The 17,696-nt window shown below is 30.9% G+C and overlaps 1 long non-coding RNA gene across 2 annotated transcripts in view; it reads left to right on the top strand.

The window, feature by feature from the left end:
• The first annotated feature begins 5,157 nt into the window (after positions 1-5,157).
• Positions 5,158-17,696, top strand: part of LOC126749569 (uncharacterized) — a 64,708-nt gene continuing 52,169 nt past the window's right edge. For both annotated transcript variants that reach the window (XR_007665142.1, XR_007665143.1), the window contains exon 1: positions 5,158-5,436. This is a non-coding gene — a long non-coding RNA (uncharacterized LOC126749569). The remainder of the gene's footprint in view (positions 5,437-17,696) is intronic.

Genomic DNA, 17,696 nt, shown 5'->3' with positions numbered 1-17,696 from the left:
TTTTTCTGGCTAAAGACCATTCAAAAAGTAATGAAAAAGCTTAATGACAAAAATTTTCAAAATCTATAATAATGCTAAAATATTATGAAAGAAAATAAGTTTCCTTTAAAGCATACTGAACCGATGATTTTTTAATTTTTTTTTCAAAGGCAAATCTAAGAAACAATTTAACTAATTAAGATAAAAGCAATAGGGTAATACAAAATATTATCTATAAATATATACATATAATCTAATAGGAAATTTCAATTAAATCGAGCGAATACGAAAGAAATTTTGATAGTCACGTGACTTAAAAACACAATATTTTAAAAATTTGTAAAAATTCAATAATGGCATCGTAATAAAACTCTAAATACCAAATTTCAACCCAATCGGATCAATAGCAAAAAAGTTATGGAAGTCACGTGACTTTAAAATTCAATATGTCAAATTTCTGGCAAAATTTATCAATTGCATCCTAAATAAAGCCTAAATACTAAATTTCAACCCAATCGGATCAATAGCAAAAGAATTATGAAAGTCACGTGACTTTAAAATATAATTTGTCAATTATCTGTTAAAATTTGTTAATTGTATCCTAAATAAAGCTTAAATACCAAATTTGAACACAATCGGACTCATAGCAAAAAAGTTACAATAGTCACGTGACCCGGAAGTCAAATGTCAAATATCTGTCAAAAATTAATAATTGCATCCTAAATAAACCCCAAATACCAAATTTGAACCCAATCAGACCAATAGCAAAAAAGTACCAATAGTCACGTGACCTGGAAGTCAAATGTCAAATATCTGCCAAAAATTAATAATTGCATCCTAAATAAACCCCAAATACCAAATTTCAATCAAATCGGACAAATAGGGAGAAAGTTAAGGTAGTCACGTGACCTTAAAACATAGTCATGTCAAATATCTGTCAAAATGTATTAATCTTATCCGAAATAGGTACTAGGTACCAAATTTCAACCAAATCGCACCAATACCAAAAAAGTTATGATACTCGACTAACCTTAAAAATCAATAATTTCAAAAAATTTTTATTTATATCCCAAAAGCAATGTTTAAGAATTATTAACATATATTAATAATAAACTAAATAGTAAAAACTCACCTAATATCTAAATTCTTATTTTAAATTAAATAGATCATTACGACTGACCCGTGTATATATTCGAATAATTTTAATAAAATAATAGGGCAAATTTCATTTCGTCTCACCCCGGTATAAAACCACTGACATTTCAAAAAAACGGCATTTTTCGAAGACGTCAAAATGTTTGCCGAATTTTCCTGGCCGCAATACACAATTTCCCCAATTGATATGCACAGATTCGGAAAGCCCATTCATTTTCTGATTCGGTGCTTCCTTTCCCTGATCGTTTCCGGTTCATTTTCATTCATAATTTTACAAAAAACCCGACCAAGTCCCGGCCACCTGTCACGAGCAAAAAATTTGTATCCACCATGCGTCAAAGTATTGTTCCCACCAGCCATTTCATCAGAGTTTAGGTTGACACCTCCAATTACCTGCAAAAACGCAAAAAAATGGACTTTTTTCATAAAATCGCATTTTTCGGGTACTTGTACTATCGCTGGAACCCTGAAATTTTAGTATGTGTTGTAAAACAAAATTTCGGATCGGCTAGATGTTGTTTGATCTTTTCACCATGTACAGGGACGTGACAAATGAATTAAACGCGAAAATTCAAATTGCTCAGAACCTATTAAAGTTGGAAGATTGTAATTTTACACAAATAATGGGGTTATTAAAGTATTTAATCCCTGAGAATATAAATGGTCCAGGTGCTACCACTGAAAAGTTATTAAATAAAAAGTGATTTTCAGGTCGGACCTTCATGGGTAAAGTTCATTATTGCTCACCCTGTATGGTTCCCAAAAATTTCGGTTATATGGCATATAAAAGGTAAAAGATGAAGTTATTTTTTGAAAAAAAAAATTTTCCCAAAATAAGTATCGTTTGGCGGAAAATTCCAAAAAACTGAAAATGCCAGAACTCGTAAAATAATTTTTTTACAAAAAAAAGCTCCAAGTATGTTAAATCTCTTATAAAATGAAGTCTTTTCGCCGAAACACTTTTTTTATAAAAATTTTTTTTTAGCCTCTGGAGAAGTTTGAATTTTTTTTTTAGTCACTTTTGTTCGCTTATAACAACTCACCCTGTATACCGATCGGGCTCAAAAAGTATACAGACACGTAAGCCCCAAGAACCCATATATCCTGAAAATTTCAACTCGATTGAACGCTTTAAAATTGAGATCTCGTGAGCAACTCGATTTTTACCAATTTTTTTACGAATTTTTGAATTTGAGACAGTACCGCTCCGTTTGGTGGTACCGGAAAAAAAATTCGTTTACGGATCCATCATTCCCAATGTATTGAGAGACCCTATGCCAAATTTCATCGTTTCGCTAGCCATACAGCCAAAGATATGAATTTTTATTTCCAAAAAAACACGATTTTTCGGACCCGGGCCCGCGTGCATAATATAGTCGCAGACGCTCCTATATAACAAGTATAGTCGCTTCGCTCCTATACTTTGGGTCCGTGGGGACCAGTTTGGAACCTTTAGGTCTTGTCAGTGATGGGCCTTAGAGGATTTCTTAAAAAAAATCGCAAATTATCAGGTGTACTTAGGTGAGGCTAACGTTTATCTGCCAAGGAAAGAGAGGACCAGTTGTTGGGGTATCATGCTTCAAAGAACCATAATTTGTTATATAGTCGCGTTGTGTGTCAATATACTGTCTTATATTTCAAATATCTGTGAAAGTATATTAATTGTATTCTAAATAAAGCCTGAATACCAAATTCGAACAGAATCGGACCAATAGCAAAAAAGTTACGGTAGTCACGTGACCTAGGTTGAAACTTAAATGTCATAATTTATTAGTTGTATCCTAAATAAACCATAAATACCAAATTCAGAGAGAAGATCCCATAAGGGTCTATTTACTTAAATAGAACAAACAGGGATTTTACGTCGATTTGTTTCAATTTTTCTTTTTATTTTAAAATGTAATAGTAATAAAATATCAAAAGAATTGACAGCAGGAGAATAAGAAATAAAAGATACCATCAACGAATTAAATCGAAGCTATAGAAGCCGAGATATAAGTAAAAATGTGGGAAAAACAAAAGAAAACTGGTTTTTTCCCACGGTATAATTTTTTTTCTTAAAATAATTTATGACAAATTTTAGTTTTAGCCCTAAACTTGTAATTTTCACAAAAAAAACCCTAGAAAAAAACATTTTTTTTTTTGGTCGAAAATCGAAAGGGGTATACCCACGAAAAATTTAAAAAAAATGGTTTTTATTTTTTTATAAATAAAATATAACTCTGACAACTTTTTGTCTTAAACAAAAGTTTTCGGAAATATTACGAGGTATCCGTGCGTTAAAACGAATCGGTTCTAGCTATTATACAATCGGAGAAAATTGGAAAAAACTATTAAACATAAATATCGAATTATCAAGAGCCCTATGGAAAAATTTAAATTTTTTATTTTTCTATCCTGTACTACTTCAGAGTATCTTTAAAAAAGATTATTACCAATTTGACTCTAAAATGAACGGAAAACCTATTTCTTTGCATTTTTCGATTTTCGAACAAAATCCGGGGTCAAAATGACAATTTTTTCAAAATATGCTCCGAATTCAAAATTTCTTTTTTCTGGTTAAAGACCATTCAAAAACTAGCAAAAAAGCATAATAACAAAAATTTCCACGATTTATACGAGTGCCACAATATAAAGGTAAAATTAGGTCCCATAAGAGTCTATGTATTTACGTCGATTTTTAAAATTTTTCAGTTTTATTTCGAAAGGCAATTGTAATAAAATATAAAAAGAACTAACAGGAGAAGAATAAGGAATAATAGAAACCATCAACGTATTGAATCGAAGCTATAGAAGTCGAGATATTAGTAAAAATGTAAAAAAAAATAAAAGAAAACTCGTTTTTTCCCAAGGTAGCATTTTTTTTCTTAAAATGATAACCGACAAATTATAATGTAAGCCCTAAGTTGCCATTTTCCAGTAAAAAAAACCCAAGAAAAAAAAATTTTTTTTTGCTCCAAAATCGAAAGGGGTATAGCCATGAAAAATTGCGAAAAAATGGTTTTTATTTTTTTCTAAATAAACTATAACTCTGACAACTTTTTCTCTTAAACAAAAGTTCTAGGGAATGTTACGAGGTATTTGAATGTTAAAACTAATTGATTATAGCTATCACAGATTCAAGGAAAATTGTAAAAAACTATTAATCATAAATATCGAATTATCAAGAGCCCTATGGAAATATTTCAACTTTTTATTTTTCTATCTTGTACTACTTCAGGATACCTTTCAAAAAGGTTATTATCGATTTGACTCTAAAATTAACAGAAAACCTATTTATTTGCATTTATCGATTTTCAAACAAAATCCGGCCCAAAATGAAAATTTTTTCAAAACATGCTCCAAATTCAAAATTTCTTTTTTCTGGCTAAAGACCACTCAAAAAGTAATAAAAAAGCTTTATGACAAAATTTTTCAAAATCTATAATAATGCCACAATATTACGAGAGAACATAAGATCCCCTTTAAAGCCTATGTATTCGAACCGATGATTTCTTAATTTTTTTTTAAAGGCAAATTTAAGAAATAATTTAACAAAATAAGATAAAAGGAATAGGGTAATACAAAATATTATCTACAAATATATACATATCATCTAATAGCCAATTTCAATCAAATAGGAAATTTTGATAGTCACGTGACCCTAGAACTCAATATTTTAAAATTTTGTAAAAAATCAACAATTGCATCTTAAATAAACCCCAAATTCCAAATTTGAACCCAATCGGATCAATAGCAAAAAAGTTATGGAAGTCACGTGACTTTAAAATTCAATCTGTCAAATTTCTGTCAAAATTTATTACTTGCATCTTAAATAAAGCCCAAATTCCAAATTTCAACCCAATCGGATCAATAGCAAAAGAATTATCAAAGTCACGTGACTTTAAAATATAATTTGACAATTATCTGTTAAAATTTATTAATTGTATCCTAAATAAAGCTTAAATACCAAATTTGAACCCAATCGGACTCATAGCAAAAAAGTTACAATAGTCACGTGACCCAGAAGTCAAATGTCAAATATCTGTCAAAAATTAATAATTGCATCCTAAATAAAGCATAAATACCAAATTTGAACCCAATCGGACTCATAGCAAAAAAGTTACAATAGTCACGTGACCTGGAAGTCAAATGTCAAATATCTGTGAAAAATTAATAATTGCATCCTAAATAAACCCCAAATACCAAATTTCAATCAAATCGGACAAATAGGAAGAAAGTTAAGGTAGTCACGTGACCTTAAAACATAGTCATGTCAAATATCTGTAAAAATTTATTAATCTTATCCGAAATAGGTACTAGGTACCAAATTTCAACCAAATCGCACCAATACCAAAAAAGTTATGATAGTCGACTAACCTTAAAAATCAATAATTTCAAAAAATTTTTATTTATAACCCAAAAGCAATGTTTAAGAATTGTTAACATTTATTAATAATAAACTAAATAGTAAAAACTCACCTAATATCTAAATTTTTATTTTAAATTAAATAGATCATTACGACTGACCCGTGTATATATTCGAATAATTTTAATAAAATAATCGGGCAAATTTCATTTCGTCTCACCCCGGTATAAAGACACTGACATTTCAAAAAAACGGCATTTTTCGAAGACGTCAAAATGTTTGCCGAATTTTCCTGGCCGCAATACACAATTTCCCCTATTGATATGCACAGATTCGGAAAGCCCATTCATTTTCTGATTCGGTGCTTCCTTTCCCTGATCGTTTCCGGTTCATTTTCATTCATAATTTTACAAAAAACCCAACCAAGTCCCGGCCACCTGTCACGAGCAAAAAATTTGTATCCACCATGCGTCAAAGTATTGTTCCCACCAGCCATTTCATCAGAGTTTAGGTTGACACCTCCAATTACCTGCAAAAACGCAAAAAAATGGACTTTTTTCATAAAATTGCATTTTTCGGGTACTTGTACTATCGCTGGAACCCTGAAATTTTAGTATGTGTTGTAAAACAAAATTTCGGATCTTTTAGATGATGTCTGATCTTTTCACCATGTACAGGGACGTGACAAATGAATTAAACGCGAAAATTCGAATTGCTCAGAACCTATTAAAGTTGGAAGATTGTAATTTTACACAAATAATGGGGTTATTAAAGTATTTAATCCCTGAGAATATAAATGGTCCAGGTGCCACCACTAAAAAGTTATTAAATAAAATGTGATTTTTAGGTCGGACCTTCATGGGTAAAGTTCATTATTGCTCGCCCTGTATGGCTTACGAAAATTTCGGTTATATGGCATATGAAAGGTAAAGGATGAAGTTATTTTTTGAAAAAAAAAATTTTCCCAAAATAAGTATCGTTTGGCAGAAAATTCCAAAAAACTGAAAATGCCAGAACTCGTAAAATAAATTTTTTACAAAAAAAAGCTCCAAGTATGTTAAATCTCTTATAAAACGAAGTCTTTTCGCCGAAACACTTTTTTTATAAAAATTTTTTTTTAGCCTCTGGAGAAGTTTGAATTTTTTTTTTAGTCACTTTTGTTCGCTTATAACAACTCACCCTGTATACCGATCTGGCCCAAAAAGTATACAGTTCTTAAGCCCCCACCGACCCTCATGTCCTAAAAATTTAAAGTCTTTTAAAGGCTTTTTATTTGAGTTCTCGCGTCTGAAAGGAATTTGACCCATTTTTTTACGAATTTTTGACTTTGAGACAGTACCGCTCCGTTTGGTGGTACCGGAAAAAAAATTCGTTTACGGATCCATCATTCCCAATGTATTGAGAGGCCCTATGCCAAATTTCATCGTTTCGCTAGCCATACAGCCAAAGATATGAATTTTTATTTCCAAAAAAACACGATTTTTCGGGCCCGGGCTCGCGTGCATAATATAGTCGCAGACGCTCCTATATAACAAGTATAGTCGCTTCGCTCCTATACTTTTGGTCCGTGGGGACCAGTTTGGAACCTCTAAGTCCTGTCAGTGATGGGCCTTAGAGGATTCCTTAAAACAAAACAAAAATTATCAGGTGTACCAACGTTTATATGCCAAGGAAAGAGATGACCAGTGGTTGGGGTATCATGCTTCAAAGAACCATAATTTGTTATATAGTCGCGTTGTGTGTCGATATACTGTCTTATATTTCAAATATCTGTCAAAATATATTAATTGTATTCTAAATTAAGCCTGAGTACCAAATTCCAACAGAATCGGACCAATAGCAAAAAAGTTACGGTAGTCACGTGACCTGGGCTGAAACTCAAATGTCAGTTATCTGTCATAATTTATTAGTTGTATCCTAAATAAACCATAAATACCAAAATTAGAGAGAAGTTCCCATAAGGGTCTATTTATTGAAATAGAACAAACGGGATTTTACGTCGATTTGTTTTAATTTTTCTTTTTATTTTGAAAAGTAATAGTAATAAAATATCAAAAGAATTGACAGGAGGAGAATAAGAAATAAAAGAAACCATCAACGAATTGAATCGAAGCTACAGAAGTCGAGATATTAGTAAAAATGTGAAAGAAAATAAAAGAAAACTCGTTTTTTCCCACGGTAGCATTTTTTTTCTTAAAATGATAACCGACAAATTATAATGTAAGCCCTAAGTTGGCAATTTCCAGTAAAAAAAACCCAAGAAAAAAAATTTTTTTTTTGCTCCAAAATCGAAAGGGGTATAGCCATGAAAAATTGTGAAAAAATGGTTTTTATTTTTTTCTAAATAAACTATAACTCTGACAACTTTTTGTCTTAAACAAAAGTTCTAGGGAATATTACGAGGTATTCGAATGTTAAAACTAACTGATTATAGCTATCACAGATTCGGAGAAAATTGTAAAAAACTATTAATCATAATTATCGAATTATCAAGAGCCCTATGGAAAAATTTCAACTTTTTATTTTTCTATCTTGTATTACTTCAGGATACCTTTCAAAAAGGTTATTATTGATTTGACTCTAAAATGAACAGAAAACCTATTTATTTGCATTTATCGATTTTCAAACAAAATCCGGCCCAAAATGAAAAATTTTCAAAACATGCTCCAAATTCAAAATTTCTTTTTTCTGGCTAAAGACCATTCAAAAAGTAATGAAAAAGCTTTATGACAAAATTTTTCAAAATCTATAATAATGCTACAATTTTACGAAAGAAGATAAGTTCCCTTTAAAGCCTATGTATTCGAACCGATGATTTTTTAATTTTTTTTTTAAAGGCAAATTTAAGAAATAATTTAACTAATTAAGATAAAAGGAATAGGGTAATACAAAATATTATCTACAAATATATACATATCATCTAATAGCAAATTTCAATCAAATAGGAAATTTTGATAGTCACGTGACCCTAGAACTTAATATTTTAAAATTTTGTAAGAAATCAATAATTGCATCCTAAATAAACCCCAAATTCCAAATTTGAACCCAATCGGATCAATAGCAAAAAAGTTATGGAAGTCACGTGACTTTAAAATTCAATATGTCAAATTTCTGGCAAAATTTATTACTTGCATCTTAAATAAAGCCCAAATACTAAATTTCAACCCAATCGGATCAATAGCAAAAGAAATATGAAAGTCACGTGACTTTAAAATATAATTTGTCAATTATCTGTTAAAATTTATTAATTGTGTCCTAAATAAAGCATAAATACCAAATTTGAACCCAATCGGACTCATAGCAAAAAAGTTACAATAGTCACGTGACCCGGAAGTCAAATGTCAAATATCTGTCAAAAATTAATAATTGCATCCTAAATAAAGCCCAAATACCAAATTTGAACCCAATCAGACCAATAGCAAAAAAGTTACAATAGTCACGTGACCTGGAAGTCAAATGTCAAATATCTGTAAAAAATTCATAATTGCATCCTAAATAAACCCCAAATACCAAATTTCAATCAAATCGGACAAATAGGAAGAAAGTTAAGGTAGTCACGTGACCTTAAAACATAGTCATGTCAAATATCTGTAAAAATTTATTAATCTTATCCGAAATAGGTACTAGGTACCAAATTTCAACCAAATCGCACCAATACCAAAAAAGTTATGATACTCGACTAACCTTAAAAATCAATAATTTCAAAAAATTTTTATTTATAACCCAAAAGCAATGTTTAAGAATTATTAACATATATTAATAATAAACTAAATAGTAAAAACTCACCAAATATCTAAATTCTTATTTTAAATTAAATAGATCATTACGACCGACCCGTGTATATATTCGAATAATTTTAATAAAATAATCGGGCAAATTTCATTTCGTCTCACCCCGGTATAAAACCACTGACTTTTCAAAAAAACGGCATTTTTCGAAGACGTCAAAATGTTTGCCGAATTTTCCTGGCCGCAATACACAATTTCCCCAATTGATATGCACAGATTCGGAAAGCCCATTCATTTTCTGATTCGGTGCTTCCTTTCCCTGATCGTTTCCGGTTCATTTTCATTCATAATTTTACAAAAAACCCAACCAAGTCCCGGCCACCTGTTACGAGCAAAAAATTTGTAACCACAATGCGTCAAAGTATTGTTCCCACTAGCCATTTCATCAGAGTTTAGGTTGACACCTCCAATTACCTGCAAAAACGCAAAAAAATGGACTTTTTTCATAAAATCGCATTTTTCGGGTACTTGTACTATCGCTGGAACCCTGAAATTTTAGTATGTGTTGTAAAACAAAATTTCGGATCTTTTAGACGATGTCTGATCTTTTCACCATGTACAGGGACGCGGCAAATGAATTAAACGCGAAAATTCGAATTGCTCAGAACCTATTAAAGTTGGAAGATTGTAATTTTACACAAATAATGGGGTTATTAAAGTATTTAATGCCTGAGAATATAAATTGTCCAGGTGCAACCACTAAAAAGTTATTAAATAAAATGTGATTTTCGGGTCGGACCTTCATGGGTAAAGTTCATTATTGCTCACCCTGTATGGTTCCCAAAAATTTCGGTTATATGGCATATAAAAGGTAAAGGATAAAGTTATTTTTTGAAAAAAAAAATTTTCCCAAAATAAGTATCGTTTGGCGGAAAATCCTAAAAAACTGAAAATGCCAGAACTCGTAAAATAAATTTTTTACAAAAAAAAGCTCCAAGTATGTCAAATCTCTTATAAAACGAAGTCTTTTCGCCGAAACACTTTTTTTATAAAAATTTTTTTTTAGCCTCTGGAGAAGTTTGAATTTTTTTTTTAGTCACTTTTGTTCGCTTATAACAACTCACCCTGTATACCGATCTGGCCCAAAAAGTATACAGTTCTTAAGCCCCCACCGACCCTTATGTCCTAAAAATTTAAAGTTTTTTAAAGGCTTTTTATTTGAGTTCTCGCGTCTGAAAGGAATTTGACCCGTTTTTTTACGAATTTTTGACTTTGAGACAGTACCGCTCCGTTTGGTGGTACCGGAAAAAAAAATCGTATACGGATCCATCATTCTCAATGTATTGAGAGACCCTATGCCAAATTTCATCGTTTCGCTAACCATACAGCCAAAGATATGAATTTTTATTTCCAAAAAAACACGATTTTTCGGGCCCGACCTCGCGTGCATAATATAGTCTGCGACTATATAACAAGTATAGTCGCTTCGCTCCTATACTTTTGGTCCGTGGGGACCAGTTTGGAACCTCTAAGTCCTGTCAGTGATGGGCCTTAGAGGATTTCTTAAAACAAAACAAAAATTATCAGGTGTACCAACGTTTATATGCCAAGGAAAGAGATGACCAGTGGTTGGGGTATCATGCTTCAAAGAACCATAATTTGTTATATAGTCGCGTTGTGTGTCGATATACTGTCTTATATTTCAAATATCTGTCAAAATATATTAATTGTATTCTAAATTAAGCCTGAGTACCAAATTCCAACAGAATCGGACCAATAGCAAAAAAGTTACGGTAGTCACGTGACCTTAGCTGAAACTCAAATGTCAGTTATCTGTCATAATTTATTAGTTGTATCCTAAATAAACCATAAATACCAAAATTAGAGAGAAGTTCCCATAAGGGTCTATTTATTGAAATAGAACAAACGGGATTTTACGTCGATTTGTTTTAATTTTTCTTTTTATTTTGAAAAGTAATAGTAATAAAATATCAAAAGAATTGACAGGAGGAGAATGAGAAATAAAAGAAACCATCAACGAATTGAATCGAAGCTATAGAAGTCGAGATATTAGTAAAAATGTGGGAAAAACAAAAGGAAACTGGTTTTTTCACACGGTATAATTTTTTTTTCTTAAAATGATGACCGACAAATTATAATGTAAGTCCTAAGTTGGCAATTTCCAGTAAAAAAAACCCAAGAAAAAAAAAATTTTTTTGCTCCAAAATCGAAAGGGGTATAGCCATGAAAAATTGCGAAAAAATGGTTTTTATTTTTTTATAAATAAACTATAACTCTGACAACTTTTTGTCCTAAACAAAAGTTCTAGGGAATATTACGAGGTATTTAAATGTTAAAACTAATTGATTATAGCTATCACAGATTCGGAGAAAATTGTAAAAAACTATTAATCATAAATATCGAATTATCAAGAGCCCTATGGAAAAATTTCAACTTTTTATTTTTCTATCTTGTACTACTTCAGGATACCTTTCAAAAAGGTTATTATCGATTTGACTCTAAAATGAACAGAAAACCTATTTCTTTGCATTTTTCGATTTTCGAACAAAATCCGGCCCAAAATGAAAATTTTTTCAAAACATGCTCCAAATTCAAAATTTCTTTTTTCTGGCTAAAGACCATTCAAAAAGTAATGAAAAAGCTTAATGACAAAATTTTTCAAAATCTATAATAATGCTACAATATTATGAAAGAAGATAAGTTTCCTTTAAAGCCTATGTATTCGAACAGATGATTTTTTAATTTTTTTTTTGAATAGCAAATTTAAGAAATAATTTAACTAATTAAGATAAAAGGAATAGGGTAATACAAAATATTATCTACAAATATATACATATCATCTAATAGCAAATTTTAATCAAATAGGAAATTTTGATAGTCACGTGACCCTAGAACTTAATATTTTAAAATTTTGTAAGAAATCAATAATTGCATCCTAAATAAACCCCAAATTCCAAATTTGAACCCAATCGGATTAATAGCAAAAAAGTTATGGAAGTCACGTGACTTTAAAATTCAATATGTCAAATTTCTGTCATAATTTATTACTTGCATCCTAAATAAAGCCCAAATACTAAATTTCAACCCAATCGGATCAATAGCAAAAGAATTATGAAAGTCACGTGACTTTAAAATATAATTTGTCAATTATCTGTCAAAATTTATGGATTGTGTCCTAAATAAAGCATAAATACCAAATTTGAACCCAATCGGACTCATAGCAAAAAAGTTACAATAGTCACGTGACCCGGAAGTCAAATGTCAAATATCTGTCAAAAATTAATAATTGCATCCTAAATAAAGCCCAAATACCAAATTTGAACCCAATCGGACTCATAGCAAAAAAGTTACAATAGTCACGTGACCCGAAAGTCAAATGTCAAATATCTATCAAAAATTAATAATTGCATCCTAAATAAAGCCCAAATACCAAATTTGAACCCAATCGGACTCATAGCAAAAAAGTTACAATAGTCACGTGACCCGGAAGTCAAATGTCAAATATCTGTGAAAAATTAATAATTGCATCCTAAATAAACCCCACATACAAAATTTCAATCAAATCGGACAAATAGGAAGAAAGTTAAGGTAGTCACGTGACCTTAAAACATAGTCATGTCAAATATCTGTAAAAATTTCTTAATCTTATCCGAAATAGGTACTAGGTACCAAATTTCAACCAAATCGCACCAATACCAAAAAAGTTATGATACTCGACTAACCTTAAAAATCAATAATTTCAAAAAATTTTTATTTATATCCCAAAAGCAATGTTTAAGAATTGTTAACATTTATTAATAATAAACTAAATAGTAAAAACTCACCTAATATCTAAATTCTTATTTTAAATTAAGTAGATCATTACGACTGACCCGTGTATATATTCGAATGATTTTAATAAAATAATCGGGCAAATTTCATTTCGTCTCACCCCGGTATAAAGACACTGACATTTCAAAAAAACGGCATTTTTCGAAGACGTCAAAATGTTTGCCGAATTTTCCTGGCCGCAATACACAATTTCCCCAATTGATATGCACAGATTCGGAAAGCCCATTCATTTTCTGATTCGGTGCTTCCTTTCCCTGATCGTTTCCGGTTCATTTTCATTCATAATTTTACAAAAAACCCAACCAAGTCCCGGCCACCTGTCACGAGCAAAAAATTTGTATCCACCATGCGTCAAAGTATTGTTCCCACCAGCCATTTCATCAGAGTTTAGGTTGACACCTCCAATTACCTGCAAAAACGCAAAAAAATGGACTTTTTTCATAAAATCGCATTTTTCGGGTACTTGTACTATCGCTGGAACCCTGAAATTTTAGTATGTATTGTAAAACAAAATTTCGGATCCGTTAGATGTTGTTTGATCTTTTCACCATGTACAGGGACGTGACAAATGAATTAAACGCGAAAATTCAAATTGCTCAGAACCTATTAAAGTTGGAAGATTGTAATTTTACACAAATAATGGGGTTATTAAAGTATTTAATCCCTGAGAATATAAATGGTCCAGGTGCTACCACTGAAAAGTTATTAAATAAAAAGTGATTTTCAGGTCGGACCTTCATGGGTAAAGTTCATTATTGCTCACCCTGTATAGTTCCCAAAAATTTCGGTTATATGGCATATAAAAGGTAAAAGATAAAGTTATTTTTTGAAAAAAAAAATTTTCCCAAAATAAGTATCGTTTGGCGGAAAATTCCAAAAAACTGAAAATGCCAGAACTCGTAAAATAAATTTTTTACAAAAAAAAGCTCCAAGTATGTTAAATCTCTTATAAAACGAAGTCTTTTCGCCGAAACACTTTTTTTATAAAAATTTTTTTTTAGCCTCTGGAGAAGTTTCAATTTTTTTTTTAGTCACTTTTGTTCGCTTATAACAACTCACCCTGTATACCGATCTGGCCCAAAAAGTATACAGTTCTTAAGGCCCCACCGACCCTTATGTCCTAAAAATTTTAAGTCTTTTAAAGGCTTTTTATTTGAGTTCTCGCGTCTGAAAGGAATTTGACCCATTTTTTTACGAATTTTTGACTTTGAGACAGTACCGCTCCGTTTGGTGGTACCGGAAAAAAAAATCGTTTACGGATCCATCATTCTCAATGTATTGAGAGGCCCTATGCCAAATTTCATCGTTTCGCTAACCATACAGCCAAAGATATGAATTTTTATTTCCAAAAAAACACGATTTTTCGGGCCCGGGCTCGCGTGCATAATATAGTCGCAGACGCTCCTATATAACAAGTATAGTCGCTTCGCTCCTATACTTTTGGTCCGTGGGGACCAGTTTGGAACCTTTAGGTCTTGTCTGTGAAGGGCTATAAAGGAATTCTTAAAAAAAAAACAAAAATTATCAGCTGTACCAACGTTTATATGCCAAGGAAAGAGATGACCAGTGGTTGGGGTATCATGCTTCAAAGAACCATAATTTGTTATATAGTCGCGTTGTGTGTCAATATACTGTCTTATATTTCAAATATCTGTTAAAATATATTAATTGTATCCTAAATAAAGCCTGAATACCAAATTACAACAGAATCGGACCAATAGCAAAAAAGTTACGGTAGTCACGTGACCTGGGCTGAAACTCAAATGTCAGTTATCTGTCATAATTTATTAGCAAATTCAGAGAGAAGTTCCCATAAGGGTCTATTTATTGAAATAGAACAAACAGGATTTTACGTTGATTTGTTTTAATTTTTCTTTTTATTTTAAAATGTAATAGTTATAAAATATCAAAAGAATTGATAGGAGGAGAATTAGAAATAAAAGAAACCATCAACGAATTGAATCGAAGCTATAGAAGCCGAGATATAAGTAAAAATGTGGGAAAAACAAAAGAAAACTGGTTTTTTCTCACGGTATAATTTTTTTTTCTTAAAATGATAACTGACAAATTATAATGTAAGCCCTAAGTTGGCAATTTCCAGTAAAAAAACCCCAAAAAAAAAAATTTTTTTTTTGCTCCAAAATCGAAAGGGGTATAGCCATGAAAAATTGCGAAAAAATGGTTTTTATTTTTTTATAAATAAACTATAACTCTGACAACTTTTTGTCCTAAACAAAAGTTCTAGGGAATATTACGAGGTATTTAAATGTTAAAACTAATTGATTATAGCTATCACAGATTCGGAGAAAATTGTAAAAAACTATTAATCATAAATATCGAATTATCAAGAGCCCTATGGAAAAATTTCAACTTTTTATTTTTCTATCTTGTACTACTTCAGGATACCTTTCAAAAAGGTTATTATCGATTTGACTCTAAAATGAACAGAAAACCTATTTCTTTGCATTTTTCGATTTTCGAACAAAATCCGGCCCAAAATGAAAATTTTTTCAAAACATGCTCCAAATTCAAAATTTCTTTTTTCTGGCTAAAGACCATTCAAAAAGTAATGAAAAAGCTTAATGACAAAATTTTTCAAAATCTATAATAATGCTACAATATTATGAAAGAAGATAAGTTTCCTTTAAAGCCTATGTATTCGAACAGATGATTTTTTAATTTTTTTTTTGAATAGCAAATTTAAGAAATAATTTAACTAATTAAGATAAAAGGAATAGGGTAATACAAAATATTATCTACAAATATATACATATCATCTAATAGCAAATTTTAATCAAATAGGAAATTTTGATAGTCACGTGACCCTAGAACTTAATATTTTAAAATTTTGTAAGAAATCAATAATTGCATCCTAAATAAACCCCAAATTCCAAATTTGAACCCAATCGGATTAATAGCAAAAAAGTTATGGAAGTCACGTGACTTTAAAATTCAATATGTCAAATTTCTGTCATAATTTATTACTTGCATCCTAAATAAAGCCCAAATACTAAATTTCAACCCAATCGGATCAATAGCAAAAGAATTATGAAAGTCACGTGACTTTAAAATATAATTTGTCAATTATCTGTCAAAATTTATGGATTGTGTCCTAAATAAAGCATAAATACCAAATTTGAACCCAATCGGACTCATAGCAAAAAAGTTACAATAGTCACGTGACCCGGAAGTCAAATGTCAAATATCTGTCAAAAATTAATAATTGCATCCTAAATAAACCCCACATACAAAATTTCAATCAAATCGGACAAATAGGAAGAAAGTTAAGGTAGTCACGTGACCTTAAAACATAGTCATGTCAAATATCTGTAAAAATTTCTTAATCTTATCCGAAATAGGTACTAGGTACCAAATTTCAACCAAATCGCACCAATACCAAAAAAGTTATGATACTCGACTAACCTTAAAAATCAATAATTTCAAAAAATTTTTATTTATATCCCAAAAGCAATGTTTAAGAATTGTTAACATTTATTAATAATAAACTAAATAGTAAAAACTCACCTAATATCTAAATTCTTATTTTAAATTAAGTAGATCATTACGACTGACCCGTGTATATATTCGAATGATTTTAATAAAATAATCGGGCAAATTTCATTTCGTCTCACCCCGGTATAAAGACAGTGACATTTCAAAAAAACGGCATTTTTCGAAGACGTCAAAATGTTTGCCGAATTTTCCTGGCCGCAATACACAATTTCCCCAATTGATATGCACAGATTCGGAAAGCCCATTCATTTTCTGATTCGGTGCTTCCTTTCCCTGATCGTTTCCGGTTCATTTTCATTCATAATTTTACAAAAAACCCAACCAAGTCCCGGCCACCTGTCACGAGCAAAAAATTTGTATCCACCATGCGTCAAAGTATTGTTCCCACCAGCCATTTCATCAGAGTTTAGGTTGACACCTCCAATTACCTGCAAAAACGCAAAAAAATGGACTTTTTTCATAAAATCGCATTTTTCGGGTACTTGTACTATCGCTGGAACCCTGAAATTTTAGTATGTGTTGTAAAACAAAATTTCGGATCCTTTAGATGTTGTTTGATCTTTTCACCATGTACAGGGACGCCGCAAATGAATTAAACGCGAAAATTCGAATTGCTCAGAACCTATTAAAGTTGGAAGATTGTAATTTTACACAAATACTGGGGTTATTAAAGTATTTAATCCCTGAGAATATAAATGGTCCAGGTGCCACCACTAAAAAGTTATTAAATAAAATGTGATTTTTAGGTCGGACCTTCATGGGTAAAGTTCATTATTGCTCGCCCTGTATGGCTTACGAAAATTTCGGTTATATGGCATATGAAAGGTAAAGGATGAAGTTATTTTTTGAAAAAAAAAATTTTCCCAAAATAAGTATCGTTTGGCAGAAAATTCCAAAAAACTGAAAATGCCAGAACTCGTAAAATAAATTTTTTACAAAAAAAAGCTCCAAGTATGTTAAATCTCTTATAAAACGAAGTCTTTTCGCCGAAACACTTTTTTTATAAAAATTTTTTTTTAGCCTCTGGAGAAGTTTGAATTTTTTTTTTAGTCACTTTTGTTCGCTTATAACAACTCACCCTGTATACCGATCTGGCCCAAAAAGTATACAGTTCTTAAGCC

The sequence above is a fragment of the Anthonomus grandis genome, unplaced genomic scaffold (genome assembly GCF_022605725.1).
Source record: "Anthonomus grandis grandis unplaced genomic scaffold, icAntGran1.3 ctg00000325.1, whole genome shotgun sequence".
NCBI classification, from domain to species: Eukaryota; Metazoa; Arthropoda; class Insecta; order Coleoptera; family Curculionidae; genus Anthonomus; species Anthonomus grandis.
Note: the sequence above shows the minus strand (reverse complement) of the source record. Positions and strands in the feature narration are given on the sequence as shown.